Source organism: Strigops habroptila, chromosome 7 (assembly GCF_004027225.2).
Source record: "Strigops habroptila isolate Jane chromosome 7, bStrHab1.2.pri, whole genome shotgun sequence".
Classification (NCBI taxonomy): Eukaryota; Metazoa; Chordata; class Aves; order Psittaciformes; family Psittacidae; genus Strigops; species Strigops habroptila.
Genome location: NC_044283.2, coordinates 35513709 through 35533938, shown reverse-complemented (window position 1 = coordinate 35533938; position 20230 = coordinate 35513709). Strand labels below are relative to the sequence as shown.

Genomic DNA, 20230 nt, shown 5'->3' with positions numbered 1-20230 from the left:
GTCCTCATCTTAACTTCCTGTACTTTAACAAGATCCAGATAAATCAAATCTATTACATTTCTGGTTTTCATAAAAAACTATTTAGCTTACTTAAAAGCTATCACATTGGCATCCCAGTCTATCTGGGAAAAAAAGTCTCCTTTTTTCCTTTTACCATGTCTTTAAATCTTCTTTGTTTCAATGTTTGCTAAGGTCTTGTTTATTCCATAGTTTTATCCTAATACCATAAATAAAATTTTAGCAGATTTCTTGATATGTTGCAGTTATGGAGGTACACACAACTGAAATACTGTTCACACAAGTAGCTTATAAACATTTTTTGTTTCATAATCCCTACTACATCTGCTGAATTCAGAAAAAAAAAAAGCACTGTAGTTCATAATAATAAAAAGCTGATAAATTGTAGTTAGATTTAATGCTTTACTTAGATGCTTTACTTAGAAATTTATTTCAGGTTTTGTACAATTTCTAGAAAGAAAAGTATTTTCAAGGAGTGGAATTTTGAAAAAAGCAAGATGCAAACCACGGGAATATGTGGCAGGAAGGTGAGCTGAGGTTCTGAGGCTAGTACCCACACTCACTGCTTCCTGTGCAATGCACACTAAGTCCAAAACGCTTTATAGAGCATCCACTGTATACACTTCCATTCATCACAGGTCGCAGAGCTCTTTCCAACCCTTACAAGGAACGTTTTGACTAAAGCCTCACTCTAGATGATGTTTGTTTTCTACTTATCACATAGAGCACAACATGGAGTTATGACAAGCATATTACAGTTATAATGTGTCAATAAATTATACTTGCTACGATGAAATTGAGCATATGCATACCTAAAACAAAATGGCAAACTGAAATGAAAACAAAATAAATGCCAAAATAATGCCAGTGAGCATCTCTTCCATATGTGAACCTGAGCAAGTTATTTATGGAAATATTATTAAAAAAAAAAAAAAACCCAAACACCTGAAAATACTGACAAGCAAATCTTATTGTGTGAAGAACAGTTTAATATTCTCGTCTTGAATCTTTTTTTTTCAGACTCTGGAGATTATATTGTTGAATTCAAAAATACATGGGAACAAACCACTGTAATTGGTACATTGAAAGTCATTAAATTTTGAGAGGATTCTTCATTAATACTTAAATATTGCAAATAAATGGTTTGATGAAATGGCAAGTGCACTGTCAGTGGAAGAAAAACTCATGCTAATCCATTTAGTGTGTTTTGATATAGACAAAACTCCTATGTGACAATAAAAGCTGTAGAGCAAGCTGTGTTTACCATGTGCCCTGGTCAATTTCAACTTGTGCTTTTAACTAATCCACCCATACTGTATCCGGTCTAACATTCATAGTGTCTAAGCAGCTTATTTGCAGTAAAATCTGTTCTATCATCCTAAGCCCCTAAACGATATAGTGGACTAACAGAATTTTGATGACCAGATACGTTTACTTCATAGGTACGACTTAAAGTTTATTTAAAAAGTCTGTAAGTTCTTAAAATGAAATGGTTTAAGATTAAAAGAAACATCCTGAAAGATAAACAAATTTTAAGAAGCCTGATTGTACAGGAGATTATATTTTCAATATATATCCTATGCATCTAGCAGATGAGTTTAAAAGATCTAATGTAGTAAACTTCCCATCCTTAATAAAGAGGAAGCGTCCAAGTGGCATTGGTGCACTGTACAGCAACTTCAAGATTAGAACATACGAGTTTTTTTCTTCTTCTTGTTTCTCTGGGGCGAATATGTTTTTATGAGGAAGTTTCTAAACATCTGGCATTTGCTTAAATTAATAACCCTCAGATTTCAAGAAATGGGAATAGTTACAGTGTAGTAACTCCAGGTAACATGAAAATAGTGGGGTTTAGGAACTGAGATCCAACTTCTGTAAAATTAGAAATTTCAATGACCCACTTTAAAACAATTATATCACTAAAAGCATTGCATGAGCTGTCCAATTTATTTATTAATTGAAAATAAGAACTTCACATAATTCTGAATTAAAACATAAAATATTACATGCTTTAATTTCCTACATACAATTCTGTATGCTAATGTATCTTAGAATACAAATATTAACATTGCAGTATAAAATGTAATCTTTTTAAGAGGTGTTTCATTTTCTTCAGATTTCCTCCAGACCTTAGTCTGTCTGCAGAGATATTTCAGAATTCCACATTTATATAGTGGTCCTATTTACATGAACACGTAACATGTCTTTCTGTTGTTGTGCAATAATAACAACATAAAGTTATTTCCGGGTATAAAGTGTTCATTTACTGTAACTATCTCAGTTTCCTCTTCTGTCCTTCAGCATTGAATTTGACAGATATACTCTGTGCTATCAGTGGCTTCCTAAGAACTGTATAAAGGAGAAGCTGCCAGAGCAATTTGTTTCAAAGAACTTCTAAACTGACTGCAAAAATAGCAAAATATATCCAAGGAAAAAGATACTGCAATCATTAACTTACTTTAAGAACAGCACTGGTTATTAATACATTATAAAGAGTACAAATATAAAAAGGTATTTGATGTATCTGTATATTCCTTCCCTAAAAGTTGTTTTCCCATTTTGCTGTATTGTGTATGAGAGAATGGAGAGCAGCATGGAGACTCGGTGTGTGAGAATCTTTCATGATTGATTTTTACTATTTAAAGAACTTTCATATCATAGGGATTGATTTCATCTTCTCTGTAATATGCCTACCTGAGTTAATTGGGCCTTGTACAGACAAATCCTTGAAAATTCTGAGTGTAAAATGGAGTGGGTCCATTCTCACCCCATTCTCAGCCTCTTCAGTACAGTGCAGCTGCTCCATGCTCTTTGTTTTTCTCCACCTTTTAATGCTTTCTGTCCCACCAGGTTGTCAACATTTTAAATATAATAAATAATCTTGCCATCAAACATTATTAAGAGCCAACAATGATTCTTGATTAGCAAAGTACATTTTCTTCCCTTCTTCCTGACAAATGAAGCAGAGACTTAACTGTCAGGCAACTCTGCTTTCGTATCCAAAGATCAACAGTCACATCACTGAAGTGATACAGAGTGGTTTTGCTTGAACAGAGTGTTAGTTGTTGTCAAAACTCTGCAAGGGTCTGACAGCTGTTAGCTTTCAGGAACACCACAGAATGAGACTTAATAATGTAGAGTACTTGGGTTTTAGAAAATATAGAGTAACTAAATTTAGGAATAAGAGGAAATCAGGAGCCACAGAACTCTTACCCAAGTGATAGGGAAGGAGGATTCATGAGAGAATAGCAACTCAAATAAAACAGCAAATACATCAAGATATTGTGGGAATGAGTTCCTTTGACACAGGCTTATGTTCTTCTGCCAAGTGTTATTGATTCCTTTCTTCATGTTTGTGGTGGAAAGGGCATCAGACTTTCTGCACTCTATAGTATGCGCCTGCTTGTAATGGTATGCTTTCTTAATGGATCCTATAAAAAACCATCAGAAAGATTTCATTCAAAATTTTACTTTTTATCATTGATAATGAATTTTAAAATTTTTATATAGAGATTGTATTGCCAGAAAAGAAGGGGTTTCTCCTTTCCTACTCTTAACTTGTTTCTAAGACCTTGGCCCGAATAGCTAGATTAAGTGCATGATAATGAAACCAGGATCTATTTTATTGATATTATCTATTTCCCTTATTACCATCTGCTAATATCTCATTCAAAATACATGGTAATTGAAATTTTCAAGTACTTCAGGTAATTTCTGATATTGAATAGTTTTGAGGAGAGGGTCATACTGCCTACATTCATAAGGGAAAGAACAATGTGAAATAGTTATTGAAATTTTTTGTGAGTTATTTTGTGATTACTGCTGCATTTGGAACACTAAAATCAGTACTGGTGTGAGGGAATGAGCCTGTTTATAAGATGAAGTTTATATTTTTAATATTTCCAATTGAAGCTATGTAGCCTGTCATTTGATAGCAAACTTCACTAAGGAGTTCCTCCCTTCTGTCCCACGTGGTTCTGTTTTAATCTCTGTTTTAAATCTAACGTATAAAGTTATATTTTCTTGTAGTTGCAGAATATAAGATCTAAAAGTAGAGTGGAAAAAACATGAATCTGTATTAATGTAAGTAATCTAGACACAGGAATGATAAGGAACACGTACACTAACTTCGTACATTGTATGGGAAATTGTGTGTTAGGAAATGGAAATGAGGCTATTTTGAAAAGAGAGACCAGCTGAAGTGTTCTGCCTTGCTCTTATACTTCTCATTGAACTCAGAATTTGGGTTTAGATTCACTTACTACCTCTTCTGCCATCTTCTGAAATAGCAGTACCTCATATTAAATTATCAAGGCAACATCTGTCCACAGTTTTGTCCACAGAACATTGAGCTACTGGATCAAAACTGTATCTTGGAAAGTTTTGCTATCAGTGTCCTAATTTTCTACCCAAGTTAGATATTAGGTTTATGGCATATAAGAGGTATGTGTTTATAAGTAACAAGTGGCTTTTGAAGGAATAAATTACTTGTATTAAGCTCTTATGTGACAATGTTATAAAAAGATATTTTTTCTTCTCCACTAAAAAAGGTGTCTGAGATCCTCAAGTTACATAAGAATGTACAATATGACTATATGACATCACTGTCATAAGATCATTACATAACTGGAAACACACTTTGGAGAATTTTGGATTTATCACAGCTATTAAAATAGTTCTAGCTTGGAAGGGAAAGGGGAATTTATATTAAGTTATTCTATTGTAAATATGTTCCCCAGTGTTATAAAAATTACTTTAGCCGCTGCTGCTTAGGAAAAAGAAATCAATAAAGGAAGTCAGACATAACAGATGAGAATTTCAGGCCCAGTGACAGTAGACAGAGACCTGGGTGCCTTATATCCACACAGCTTTCAATCAAGTAATATGTGTACTGCAGTGGAATAAACTGAAGACACTCTGGCAGCCAAGTAGACTTTGATCTCTTTTGTTCATAGATGTGACTCATATTTCAGTAGCAACTTTTTTCTGAGCTACTGATCTTCCCTAAACTTTACAGTGAGTGCTCAGTGAACTTAAAGAAACCTTTACTCATTCTGCAAACAGACATTAAATACTCATGCTGGGCCTCACTTTTTTTTTCTTAAAATATCAGATACAGTCTCTTTGTTACTTTTTTTTTTAATTTTTTGTCCAACGTCCTTCACATTCTACAGAGCAAATTGTAGTATAAGTTTCTTTTTATAATCACATTGCTTTCATTAATTCAGTTTTATAGCAGAAATGAAGTTTGAAAATACTAATTTGCCTACATTTGTTTTGGTTTATAGGTTTTGTTGGTGCATGGATTTTGTTGATTTCATGGTACATTAAGATACTGTATACAGTTAAAAATAAAGACAATAAATAAATTTTCAAAAATCACCCTAATATGTCTGAAGGGAAGGCTAAGAAGAGTTCACTTTTTCTCAACGAGGATACAGAGATACTGAAGGCATAGTAGGGACTGCCTTGTTCTTTTGGTTGTTTGTAGTGGTAGACTGCACTCTGGGAAACAACACACTGCTGGAAAACTGTGATGCAGGCTTTGATGCTGCTATTCCTGTGCCAACGTAGTGTCTTGCTGGATCTAAGATATGATAATTATTTGTTATTAATGTTGTCCAGATTAGAGTACGATGGGGTGGGCTCTGTGCAGTCTGTGAAAGCTTCATGTGCACAACAGAAAAGTGAAGCTGTATGTTGTGTGTTCTGGGTGTGAGATGAAGGCATGTGGGAATCCGAGTGTTTAAAGCCTGCTGAGGTAATACAAGAAAACTGCAGAAAACAGAGGGGGCCAGACTTGCTGCACTGTTCTCCATATTGCCTGTTCAGCATGACCTCTGCAATGAGCTGTGCCCTATGCTGCACAAGATTTTACTTTAAAAAAGAAAACATAACCAAAAACAAACTAGGAAAAAAATAGCTCCTGGCTAGCAGAGCAATAACTTGATAGTATAGTCAAAGCCTCAGTTTGCTCCTGCTAGATCTACTTTAGCATTGTTTTTTTCCAGTGGAGCTGACCGGATCTTCTTTCTACCTCCCTACCAGTCAGAATAATTGTTGACCCATGCAGAATGCATACTGTGCTTTCCCCCTACCAAGGATGAAAAGCAGCTGTTAGCTATGTTGTCTCAGGTCTCCCAGAGGCATCATAACTATCAGAAGCAGAGTGCTACCCAGAAGTTGTGGGAGTAGTTGCTGCGTTGCTACACCTTTCTCTTTTTAATGATACAAGAATTGTAAGAAACTTCCCTTAAAACATCTCAATCTCCAGTCTCTCTAGGGAGTAACTCTAAAAAAAAAGAAATCAAACCAAACCAAAACATTTCATATGGTCCTTTATAGCCAGAAGTACGGTTTAAAAACACAGCGTGGAAAGAAACAGGTGAAAACTGAAGATTTTTGCTTTCAATAGAGAGGGATACTGAAAGTCCCCCCTAAAAGAGATACTCAGAAACATTGGGTTTAGATTTTGAGCTCTCTAGGAAGTCACCTTAGAGATGACTTTCTGAAACACTGTCTTGTCTTCTGCCTTTTAGTTAATGTTGTGTGATAATCCCTGGTATTCAAATCCAAAGAGATAGTTTTCCATTCCTTTTATATTAATCTGAAATTATTCATTATATCAGCACTTGCTCTTTTCTTGGCAGCATCAAAAATACCTGTTAGAAGTAATCATTACAATTTTTTTACAGCAATAGTGATCACAGAAAAGTAGCATTCTAGCATTATCAGGTTCAAAAAATTTTGCAAGCCTGTGAATATTTACAGTAGTTTTGGTGGATGAAAGAGGCATGCCAAGAAAATAAAAATTCTTCAATAAATATATTCTTTAATTTTTTAGGAGATATATAAATAATGATTTTGAAAAAAACAGGAATACTTTCTGCTTTGTTCATATTTTAATAGTATTCTCCTCTTTGCTGTTTCAGTAATTAAGTATTACGACATTCCAGAAAGCAGAAATCTTGCTGAGATGTTTAAGTTTGGAGCCACCTTGTGATGCACAAATAAAATAAATTAAAAAAAGAAAAAAAAAAAGGGGGGCACAAAAAACACCCAGGATCTTAACAAGCTGTTTTGCTTTTTCCTTTGAAAGAAAATTGAATGGTAAAGCAATATGGCCTACTGAAACTGTTCTAGCCTCGTTGTTAACTAGAACCTCCTTTTGAAATTCATTGCCTTCAATTACATTTTTTAAAGAATTTTAATTATGTGCCTGAAAAGAATAAAGATGCTTCAGGCTCCATTTGTTTATCGTGGAAGGCCTAAAAAAATGAGGACAGAGCTTCCCAGCTCATGCAGGGGTTGCAGAGAGAGAGAGATGACTTTTAATTTGACAAGTTCAGAGAGATTTCTTAGTTTGACGCGCACAGCAGGGGGTCTTTGAGTGCCTGGCAATACTTCTGCATTCTGAGCTTTGAAAGTCTTTCCCTGCAGCAGAAATTGTATCAAAAGCCAATGATAATATTCCCTGCAAGGTAAAGGACCCTATTGAAGATTTCTAGAGCTGTTTATTTATTCATCACAGTTTTTTCTTTTAGGACGTATCGGGCGTACAGGTAATAATTCACAAGGATGCTAGGAAAATGAAATAAATAAATAAATGCATAAATAGGAATCCTTCATTATTTGTTCACCCTTCCCTTAAGTTTTCCATAAGCCACATTCACCTATAGCCATGTTCACCTATAAAATTTCCTGTCAATCCCTGTCATGTATTCTGCATAAAATCTTCACTTCAGATCCCAGCTTTTTCTTATTTTTACAGAATTGTAATTTCTGTCTGCCTTCTACCACCAGCTGAGTACATAAGATGTTTATGGCCATTTATTTCCACTAAGCCCTCGAAGTGATCGATTAATTTTACAGAAGGATATTCAATTTCTTAGGGGTCTTTTTAAATCTTATTTTTAAAGTAGATTTGAGATAACTGTTTCAAAGCCAAGATTAAAGTGTTATTTATATTCTAGAGATCAGAGTTTTAATGTTTTGGCATTACTTTTATTTGAAAAGTATACACATATTTTTCTTTCTGTTTTGGTTTTGTTTTGTTTCTGCAGCAGATCTGGGACTGTGAGGCTACAACAGCCTTTCCCTTGTGTAATGTCAATGTTGGCTATCACTTTGGCAGAATCAGCTAGCTCAGTGAAGACAGAAAAACCCTCCTTCCCTCCTGTTTTTTCGTCTGCTGGTGGCATTCAAAGTGACCTTCCCTTATAAATATTGGTGAGTGACCACACGGGGAAAGCAGTTCCTTGGTGCATAGAAACTTGTTTCAAAAAGCTGTGTTGACCTGAAGGGTTTCCAATTTTTTCAAAGAATGAAAAAAACTCACATATGCAGGTGTTTGGGTTGTTTGGGGTTTTTTTTTATTTTTTAATATGTGATAACTTGAGATATGTAACAATGAATTTCTCTCGACTTTTTAACATTTAGAGAATACTAGCATGTGCACCTGTTCAAACTGTATGAAAGAATCTTTCAAAATACTGTTTTAGAGAAAGAAATACTTCCTGACAGCAAACAAGAATCTCTTCTCTTTTCCTGTTACTTTCTGTTGGCTAAATGGTCTGGAGTGGTATAAATTTATCATAACTTCCAAATATGGCAAGAAGAAACTTTCACAAGTGTAGGAATTAAGGAGGATAGCTAGAGGCTGCGTTCTGGGACCCTTCTGGTTTGGGAAGCATGCCTAGGGTGAAATCACAGCACTGCAGAAATTCTGATACCCTGGGCAGTCCAGGAATGATGTAGTAACTGTAGTAGTTCCATAAGGCTGTCTAAATTACATAGTTCAGTACTGAAAAAGTTTTCAGGTCATTTGAGGCTATCTCAGCTGATTTATTCTGCTTGAGACATCCAGTATGCCTAAAGAGATTTTTAGTGTTGAAAACAGATGTGGATATAGTGAAACAGCCATCCATGGCTCAGGAATATTTACAGTGCCATAACACAGAACATTACAAAGTATGTACTCAGATACAAAAGATAGTTCAACCTGGCTTGGAACAGTTTGGAAGCTTTAAATATGTGCAGGATCTAAGGCTGGAAATTATGTAAGGATTACACATATTTAATCTAAAGACATTGCCATGAAGAGTCACCTAGCTGGCTGCCATTCCATATTAACTACACTATTGCAATTATTGCCTTATTCAGACTACAGCCAGACAACTGTGATGTATCATTTATGACTGTATGATCATTAATGTTTGATTTTTATTTTTATTAATTATTTTTCTTAACCATATGTGTACTTGCAGTGTGTCAGTTTAAAGGACCAGAGAAGCTTCAAAAGAAATATTAATAGGAGCATTATCATGGCACCAGCCTAACAAAATAATGTCTTTCCACCAAAGGAACACTTCCAGCAAAAGGAAAGGCTGGTTATATGTAGTGTATGTATCTCTTGCTTAAAGAATGTGCACTGTGGCCATTTAGAAGTTCTTCAGCTATGGGTTAGGATTGCCACTGATTTCCTTGGCTTCTACTAATCAGGGAACAGAGCAGAGAAGAGAAAGAAGAGGGTAAAAAAATGAGCAGAATTGCGTAAATGGCTATGCTCTGTCAATGTTCTTTCCTTCTGCACCAATGTTGGGATGGAGTCTTACTAATTTTGGGGTTAGCATGTGGGTGTATAGGTAAATCAGTATCAGGCTTGATTTTGAGGATTTGTGTGAATCCCTTAGAACTGAATTAAGCCTTCATTCTGATCTGGGATCATTATACTAACGATTTCAAAAAATGAAGGAATGAATATATGTATTGGATGAATACATTTTATACAGCTTTATGTGTAGTAGCATAGTCATAATCACATAACATGTAGTGATGCATGGCAGAAAGGTTGCACACCATTTAAAACATGGGGGGAGGGTAGATTTTCAAAGCATTCATCTTTTAAGAAAGACCTTCTTTAACTGTGTTTCCATTCTAAAGTTTTCTGTCAACTCATTTTTATATCTTCAAAGGATATTGCAGAGCATTACAGTAGCTGTATGGAATAACTTGCTGCTTGGTCATATGATATTTTGCACGTATATCTGCTTTCCTTTAAAATGGATGGGACAGAACTGTAGACAGTACAACATTTAAAGACAGATTTTCTTGTTTTCCATGCAAGATTCCATGTATGGGCATGCACATCACAACTTATTATTTTAAGTTATAATTGCATTTTTTTCAAATCTTTGAAGAGGAGCTGGTTTACTAGGAACAGGTAGTTGGACCACAGCAACTGCTCTATCCTTACTAAGAAAGTAAGAAAGTAGCAGCTTTGTAGAAGTTAGAATGGGACCAGAGAGGATCAGATGTAATTGTTACCATTTCTCAGTGCATTTCTGATAACTCAAAAAATGGTGGCTTTATTACTCTTGGCTACGTCCAGGGTTAGAAAGAAGTGACAAAGCATGCCATTTGTGATACTATGTTTTCTTGTTTTAATTTCTCTTTGATACAACCACATACTTCTGTGTGATCTGCCAGATGGTTGTAGGTTCAGTAATATGCTGCTTTCATTCCATTTAGCACATATTTGATATTTTGTTCAAGTTTGACATTTTACTAAGAGTAAGGGGACTTAATTCCAGAAAAATGAGAGGCATAAATTGATAACTAAATACATTAAATATTGCATTTATATACCTATAAATCTTCCCCCTGTATGAAGAGGATGGTATTGAACACATTCTTGGTTTTAATCCACCTCTGATTATTTTATTGTTTTTTTTTTAAGCCTCAACGATTTTTCAGGAGTTTGGTGAAAAATCCTGTGCAAGCTCTAACACAGAAAGCTTTAAAAGCATGTTTACCCCTTTGAAGCCTGTAGGTCTGAACTACATACAAAGGCTTTATCAGGACACTTCCTTGCAACTTGGTTCAAATATGGATCGATTGTGTACACTGCATTAACTTCCAAAGTATAAACTATCATTAGTCTTTGACAGTGTTGCTCTCCTCTGAGTAAAGGACTTTGCTATAAAAGAATATGCATTTTTCTTTGTATCTGCAAGTTTTTTCTTCACTTTTATTTATTTTTCTTATGCATAATCCCTTAGGAATTTGATGAAACTGGAATCATAACACTCTTGTTTTTTAAATCAAAAAGTCACACAAACTACCAACTAGCAGAAACACGATGCTTCAGGACCTAGAACTAATAAAGCCAGCTTTCCTTTGGAAATCTTGTTTTCTTTGTACTAGAAGATTACCAGTATCAACTGCAACCCCAATTTTACTATTCCTCTTGTCTCCTGTTACCCTCTTTGGCTGAGCCCAGCCAGCTCCTTTCAGAATGCCTGAATTCTAGCCACATTCCTCCTCCTGGGGGTATTAACCTGGCTCTCCATCCCTGAAACTTGTAGGGTTTTAATTATCTTTAAGACTTTGGTTTGGGATTTTTCCTTATTTGACTAACATTTGACAATCACCCTGAAAAATTACTAAGTGGAGAAAGTTAGGACACACATACAGACTGGGATTTTAGCCTTAGGTAAGGCCAAAATGCACAGGCATTACAGAAGATCTAAGATGTAACTGGAATCCCCATGCTGCTAATAAAAACTCCACATGCAACTCAATAAAAAGAATTTCCACAAATGTTTTTCTTAATTAAAAGGCAAATTTTTGTAAACCATACTTATGACTCTTAATTCCTTATTTGATCTTTTGTTTGTTCAAATAGCAGATAAAACAAAACAGTTTCCCCCCAAGGTTTAACTTAGAAAATATATAAAATATATTTTTATATTTTATATATAATAAAGATTATATATAATATATAATATATAATATATTTATAATACATAATATATCATATATTATATATAATATATATGTAAAATAGATGCAATACATATTATATATTATATATTATATTTTTCTTATATAAATGTAAGAAAATATGTAAAAGTGAATTGCTGATGTTAACTTGAGATTGTATAGTGATTATTTAGCCAAATCATCCCAACTACTCATGCATAAGTCTAATTTACCAATAAGAATAGAGAATACTAGTCAGTGATTGCTTACATAAAATGGTCAGAGCTCAAAGTAATTCTTAGATAATTCTGAGTAATAAAAATACTCATGTAAAAATCACAAAAATGCTGGTAAATACTTGAACACTCCTGCAATTCATCAAATGCATGATTAAAATTAATTTTAGCACATTGCAAACAAAAATGAAAAAAAAAATGTACACACACGGAATTCATGAAAGTAAATTACTCTTTCTCAAAAGGAAATATGATTTTGATAATATGATTTCTTTGAGTACAAGAGAAAATTTAAACTATGATTGGTGGCACTACTTCCTCTGTTAGACTATGGGGCAATTTAAGCGTAAGCGTGGAAAGCTGCCATGTAAAGGAAGTAAATGAGAGGGCTCTGAAGAGATGCCCGAAGCCTTTTGAGTGCCAGCCTTTAAGAAGCACTAGCTATTTGTATGGCATTTTATCAAAGTGCACTGGCAGTAGTCACAATTAAGTTATATTTTCCAGTCCCAGCTCAGAAATTGGTTATAGGATGTGCTGAGGCAACATTGGCACTTGCAGACATAATGGGCTAAATCATAAAGGTCGTCTTCCCTTGTGTGTCTGCAGCAATATATGCCAGCAAATTACTTCTCCACTAATTTAAATCATGAATTTAAACATACCTGAAAATCTGAGTAGCCTTCAAATTAAATTTTCCATTCTACTGCTGTTAGTTTTATCTTATCTCCACTACAGTCCAGTTTGTGTGTATGTGTGCAGATTTTGTGGGCCTATATAAAAGGCAAATTCAGACAGACACAACAGGAGCCAAATTTTGTCTTCAGGGCAAAGTGCATGACCTTGTAGGTGCTGCCCTGGCAGCATGGTAACCTTTCTGGCACAAAGGATCATCAAATGAATTATACTAATGCTTCTGTACTGGAGGATAATACATTTCTACACCTTAGATAAAAGATAGATAATGGACAATTCCCTTTCAGTCGTTTTTAAACATACTCACATGCCAGATACAGAAAAATGCAAAATGCCTTCATAATAAAGGTATTTATTGTATTACCAAAGAATTTTCATGCTTCCGCTTGTTAGGTCTGATCTACTAACCAGTACCATATATGATTATAGGTATTCTTTATGCCTTATTATTTTGTGGTGTCAATAGTAATTTTTAACACGATTGATTTCTATGCCAGCATGAAATTCTGAAACTAAGTGTAGTTAGCTTTCAATTGACAAAGACCACAGTAGGAAAATAAAATGGAGAAAATTAGGTTTTTAGGGCTAAATCAGTCTGGTTTAAAATTTTAAAAATTGTACACAAATTGAACATGATTTTAGACCCTGAGGAGCTGATGAGTTTGGATTTGAAAATCCACCTAACTTCTTCACAAGTTTCAAAACTATTATCTTTTTCTTTAATTCATGCGATACGTTAGTGAATGTTACATTCATAGCAAACTGAGGCCCAAATCCTGAAGTTATCCTAATTCCTGAAAGACTTTCATGCAGCTAAAGTAGTTTTCAAGATATGGATGGTTTTAAAGGCAAGGCTTTTGCTCTATTGTGAAATGCCCTTACTGTGTTAGGGTAGAACTGTACCAGGAGAATACTGAGGTCAGACTAGCTTCGGGCATTGAGGAATGCTAAGTTACCAGGAGCTGAATGCTGGAAGAATGTATTTTCCCATCCAAGTGGTTCTTTACTCTCTAACAAGAGAGAAACTGGATTCAAATGAATTCACATCTTTTTTTCTAAAAAATAAAAAATCCACAAACCCCTTCAAAAAACCCAAACCATAAGAAACTAGTCTGCCTCTGAAAAACTCCATGTTTTATTTGACTGGTTCTTGCAATCTCCTTTAAAAAAGAAATTAGCTGCTAATATCCTGGGAAATACTTATGTTAAAGGTCACATTAAACAAAAGTCAAATCTAGACTATCTGAGAAGACTGGAGAAGATGTTTAATGCAAATTTTTGTGGGGGAAAAAAAAAAAGATGTGTGTCGCTGCAGGTCATCTCTGAATATTCTTGTTGGGGTTTCTCTGTTGGATATGCAATCTCAGCTAAATGTTTTGAAGAGGAGGAATCAAATAAATTGCCCTATTTTGGGTCTTTCTCATCTGTATACAGTTGTGCAGCTCTAGTAGACCTGAAAATTGCCCAGAGACAAACTTTTAAAAAATAGAGTGCTTTTGAGGCAGAAAATTGCTTTTTTGCAGCATGGTCTAAGGGACAGGATGTGACAGGAGGGCAAGGAGTTGTCACTATGTAACAATATTGTAAAGCATATCTTACATAACAAAAAGGATCATTTGTCTCTTCTTTTTCTTTCTTTTTAAACTACAAGAGATTTAATTGAAACAGCTGACGGTATGCCCTAAACCAAGAAAAAGTCATTATAATTTACAATTATAATGGAAAGTTCTTCCCTTAACCCACCTAGCTATTCGTTGCAGCTCACATGTGGTACCAATGTCTGTCCAGCACCTCAGAAGCCTTATTCTCAAAAGGAAGAGTAAAAAAAAAGCTCATTGTACATGCATGTCAAATATTAGCGTGATTCTTGTAGCATAATAAGAAAAGAAAGTGGTTTGTGCTTTTGATTAGCCTCTTGATGTTTGAGAGTGTTTTTGTATGGCTTAATTTTCCTTTTTATGGCAGTTGGTATATATAAAACAAAATGAGGAAAGGAGTGGAGGGGGAAAGAAATGTGCCATTTATATACTAAGGATATGAGGCCTCCTTTGGGCCCATTATACATTAATGGGTCAGCTGAGATTTATTAGGATATGTATATTAATCTTTATACACATTCACATACTATAATTGTTCCTTTGGTGCTATAATGTGATTAGCTGTGAATTTGTGCAATATTAACAATAATATGGATTTCCATATTACAGAACAGTAATAACAAATGGTTATTAAAAATGCATGTAAAGTATGGAATGTGAAAGCGCTTCCAAACTGTCAGTAATCCAATTATGTTCTGTTGTTTTTAAATACCAAAGCAGTTAAGTCTTTACTTTAAAGTAAAATCTTGTACGAGAAAAGAAAAAATGTTATGTTCCACAGAATTGAATGAATGAGTCTAAAACTGTCTGAAAGAAGATTAGTTTCTGTTTCTCACAGCTGAAATGTGGATTTTTGCATTACTATTATTTAAGAATATAGCAAAAAATAGAACATAGAAGGTAACATTAACATTCCATAGCAAAGTTTTCCTAGTATGATGCTCTTGTGTATAGGAGTGAGGTGCAGTGTGCAAGGAACTGTCTAGGATCACTGCTTCTTCCTAGACAGCAAATTCAACATTCATACTTGTATACTTTTATACTTCAAAACTGAGAGGAGCTTCCCTCCTCTGGCTGGAATGGTATGAAAATATTTCCACCCATAGGGCAATCATTGTGTGATACACAGATGTAGTACAGTAGGAATATAGAAAGGGAGAACTATTGATTTTGTGAAGCTAGTTATTCTTCTGTTTCTCAAATGGTGTAAACTAGAGCAGCCACTTTGATTTCAGATAGTTTACAGCAGCAGTAGCTCTGTATGGCACAGGGTTATACACCTTCCTCTGTTACTCTGCTTCTGCTTTCTGATTAGAAATAACAGAAGTTCCTGAACTTGACTTTGAGAGAGACAGAGAGAAACAACATTGGAACCTATTTATCTATTTATATTCTTCTTAGAGGATACATAATCCTTTCACCAGGAAAAAAAAAAAAAAAAAAAGGAAAAAAAAAAGAAAACAAAACAAACCAAAACTTTTCTCTCAAGTTATTTTCATGAGGTAGTGAAAGTTGGTTTACCCTCCCTTCATGACCCCATAGTGGGAGGGTGTCTTCTATGACCCCTCTTTCCTGAATCACAAACTTCTGTGTTCTTCTGTGTTCACAAGTATACAGACTTGTGCATATTTGGGGAAAAGAAGGAATTTCTTTATTATACCTTCTACCACTTGCCACATAGACTAAAGATTCAATCTTTGGTGATTTCCAAAGCTCTTACTAGCATCACAGTTCCCACTTCTCATTCATCTGATCTGAGGAGGTTTTAAGATTTATGAATAGATGACAAACTGTAAAATCTGACCATAATGGAGGAAGACAATCACTCATTTTTGGCTTCATCTTCTAGACATTATCCTTTTGCAACTTCAACAATTTTTGGTCCTGCAGGCCCCTGATCTGCTGATGGCATGTGCCCTTCATACGCACAGTGTAAAACAGGGATTATTTTTTGTTACACATTTAAAGGTGTTCCTTAGACTTTCTCAGAGCTGTTTTATTGTGTCATTATTTTGAATCCAATACACTGATAATCTCCAACCTGAGTAAGTTTTCTTGGGCTGAAAAAGGCTTCTCACAGACTTTAGGAATACTATTTTTCCATATTTCCATTTTCTGTTCCAATATTCTGAAATCTTACAAAATAAACAATGGTAAGTAACTGAAGTGTAGGATTTCTGGCTGGTTTAGTTTTTATACAAACTGTGGAGAAAAGACACCACCTTATTCCTACTCATAGTAATATGCAATTTAAGTAGAGGGACTTTTGTCATGCATTTTACATGAAGATGATGAGCATTCCATTGTATTCAAATGCTTGTGGAATTGCTGTAAAATGACATACGGCAGGTGGGCCAGTGTCATTTGTGGAAAGTCTCTCTGAGCTGCAACTCCAGCTGCTGATGTCTCTCATTGGCATACCATGCTGCTGCAAGGCAATGACTCTGCTTGCCTATCTATTGCATGTTACTTTGCTGCAAATTGATCCCTTATTTTCAATTCATATGTGGTCTGTCATTTGCTTCTGCTTATTAATTTGTGGCTGCAAAAAGGAACAAGTAGAAGGCAATCATTAAAAGCACAGTTCTGTGCAGTGTAGTTTTAACAGAAAGGTGGGATAGTCCAGCGGCTATGTTAAAAGTGCCTTCTCGTGTGCTGACTGTTAAAAATGCCTTCTCTCATGGCTGACTGGACATGAAGGATTTTAATTTTAACTGCGGTAATTTAAATAAATGTTTTCACATTTTAGCAATGTCAGACTATTCTGATAGCTGTTGTGAAGTCTTCTTCAGTATTTCAGTGTTTCCTCATAAATTTAATTGCTTCTTTGGGAGTGTGTATCGCCAGGCAATGTATCGATATGGATATGTACATACCATTATGGGTTAAACATTATCAATATAATTTAATCTCAGCTTAAAGAAGAAGTATGCATATGCATTAGCAAATGTATTGGAGAAGCAGATTAAATGCATTTTGAGCAGTTTACGTAACTGACATAATTAGTGTTGTAAAAAACCCAGCCATTTTGTATAATGAAATTACAGAAAATCTGCTTATTTGATTTTGAACAAATTTTCACTATGTTTAATTTAGATTTTCAGTTATCTAATCTAGAGAAGATCATTTTATAATTGTGAACATATTGTTTTAAATAAAATAAAGTAGTAGGTTGTAACTCTTCATGTTGGAACATTGATTGCCAAATCACATTCCTGTCATGCTCTCTTCTTTAACTATGGAATCTTAAACTAAGGTATTCTTTCAGAATCTTTATGGAACTTATATTTCCAGAAACTATAAAAGGATATTTTCAACTGTCTGTTATTCTTTTGCTGATTCAACCTCATAGAATCATAGAATGGTTAGGGTTGGAAAGGACCTCAAGATCATCTAGTTCCAATCCCCCTGCCATGGGCAGGGATGCCTCACCCTAGACCATGTCACTCTAGGCTCTGTCCAGCCTGGCCTTGAACACTGCCACTTCTTTGGGCAACCAGTTCCAGTGCCTCACCACCCTCACACTCAAGTACTTCTTCCCTTCCTTATATCTAACCTGAACTTCCCCTGTTTAAGTTTAAACCCATTACCCCTTGTCCTATCACTACAGTCCCTGATGAAAAGTCCCTCTCCGGCATCCTTGTAGGCCCCCTTCAGATATTGGAAGGCTGCTATGAGGTCTCCACGCAGCCTTCTCTTCTCCAGGCTGAGCAGCCCCAACTTTCTCACCCTGTCCTCATACGGGAAGTGCTCCAGCCCCCTTATCATCCTCGTGGCCCTCCTCTGGACTTGCTCTAGGAGCAACATGCCCTTATGTTGAGGACAGCAGAACTGTACACAGTACTCCAAGTGAGGTCTCATGAGAGCAGAGTAGAGGGGCAGGATCATCTCCTTTGACCTGCTGGTCACGCTTCTTTTGATGCAGCCCAGGATACGGTTGGCTTTCTGGGCTGTGAGTGCACATTGAAGCCGGCTCATGTTTGGTTTCTCATCAGCCAACACCCCCAAGTACTCCACAGGGCTTCTCTTAATCACTTCGCTGCCCAAACTGTAGCTGTATACCATTTGTTTTCCCTGGAAGGGAACACATCAAACACTTTGCAAGCATTGCAGGCTGTACTGAGCTTAGATCTTCAGTGGAACTCCACTGCTTCATACTTGCCTTTACACAGCAATTTCAATTCACAAGCAAGGTCAGGAATGGTTCTTGATTGATCTTTGACTTTGAAAAGTTTATTAATCCTAGCTTCTATTATATGAAATAACTGTTATGGATAATAATAATAATAGCACTATCATATTTTCTTGTCTGCTGACAAGTTTATTTCCCAGTGTTCCAGCAGGCTTTTGTCTGTTGAGTTGCTACTTCTTAGGGAAGTGACATTTCTCAGTTATGCAGAGAATTGGTATTTAGAAACATTCATTAAATGTTAGAGATCATATTTTCAACCAGTTCTACTTAAAATGTAGTTCACAGTCTTACACTGTGGTTGGTGTTAGTTAAAGGCATAACTTTATTTTACAGGAGTAGCTTCAAGGCAGTGGGGTTCAACCTTGTTCAACATGTGCTACAGACATCTGCTGATTATCTAACATAGGCTTGAGTAACCCTTAAGGAGCTGTCCCCCATGCTGCTGTAGCCCCTCAGGAAACGTCAGCCCAAAATAGCAGGGCTTAATGCATCCTTAGCTGTCGTAGGCCAGAAGGAAGCTTCAGTTGCTATTAGCTGGGGTTAGAGATACTCTGATTTACTCTGATTTCAGAACACTCTGGCACATCACTTAACACCTGGCAAACAGGCCTCATGTTCTAATGGTATTCATTGAGTGTGAGGACTTATACATCATATTTATACCCTTTGGGACAGCACAGCCATGTTCAATTACTACTAAAATTCACAGTAATCACTTACTGATGCTTGTGACTCATAATTTATACAATGATCACCTTATAAAATGTGTGAACTTTCCTTGATGACAAAATTACAGTTCCTCAGTATTGTTAACAATGCTGTGAATAGGCAGATAATATCTAAAGCACAGCTGGAAAATTCTCATATATTATTTGTATAGTAGTGTAATTTGAAAATGTGATTTCTCTGTTTCATGAAATTGTGATCTTTTAAAATTTTTTCAGAACTTACTGCATATTGAAGTGCCTGGTAAAGTTCAAAACAGGTTAAAATTATGACAAACACTGAAAACTAATAATGTTCATTTTTGACATTTAGATCTGCAGGTGTGACTGTATTCAGCAAATGAAATAAACTACAGCAGCTTTGCTGCAGAACTTAGGTATGACACTCGTACGGCTTAGGTAGAGAGGAGAAAAAAGGATAAAAATTTGGAGTATATACGTGCACGGACATTTCCATTGGGCAAATCTCATGTTTTGCATTTTATAACTCAGGAGGTGCCTTGCCATGCTGTTTAGAAAAATACTTCTTATTTTCCCACAAGTGGTGGGACTGCACCCCAAGCAGCTAGTGGGAAGTATGGCAAGGGAGCCTCAACACTAGAGAAAGAGTGTATATGAAGTTTTGAATCTGTTGATGACTGTTGTGTCCACATTCTAAAGTTTGTATTATGATGAGTTATATTAAGCTCACGATGGTAAAGGCAGAAAAATAATTGTGAAATAATGATTCATTATGAGCATTAAGACTCACCGAGACTGCGCTCGATTTTAACTTTGGAGGCAAGAGGTGACTGTAGACCGTTCCAAAGAAACCAGTCGAATCATGACTGTGTTCCATGGGGTGGATTGTGTGGCAGGTACACCTGCCCTGACAAAAGCCTGCAAAAGCTTCTGGCCACAGACTGCACAGCAAAACTCCCCACGTGTGCAGCTCTTGTCCCACCCACATGGTGGCGATCAGCAGGTGCGGGGGCAAGGAAGTTGGGTCCTGAGGCCATGGAGGGG

The 20230-nt window shown here is 35.7% G+C and overlaps 1 protein-coding gene across 1 annotated transcript in view; it reads left to right on the top strand.

Annotated features, from left to right (window-relative positions):
• The first annotated feature begins 8135 nt into the window (after positions 1–8135).
• Positions 8136–20230, top strand: part of TENM3 (teneurin transmembrane protein 3) — an 817612-nt gene continuing 805517 nt past the window's right edge. The window contains exon 1 of the mRNA XM_030491587.1: positions 8136–8247. The gene's annotated coding sequence lies outside the window, so the exon portion shown is untranslated. The remainder of the gene's footprint in view (positions 8248–20230) is intronic.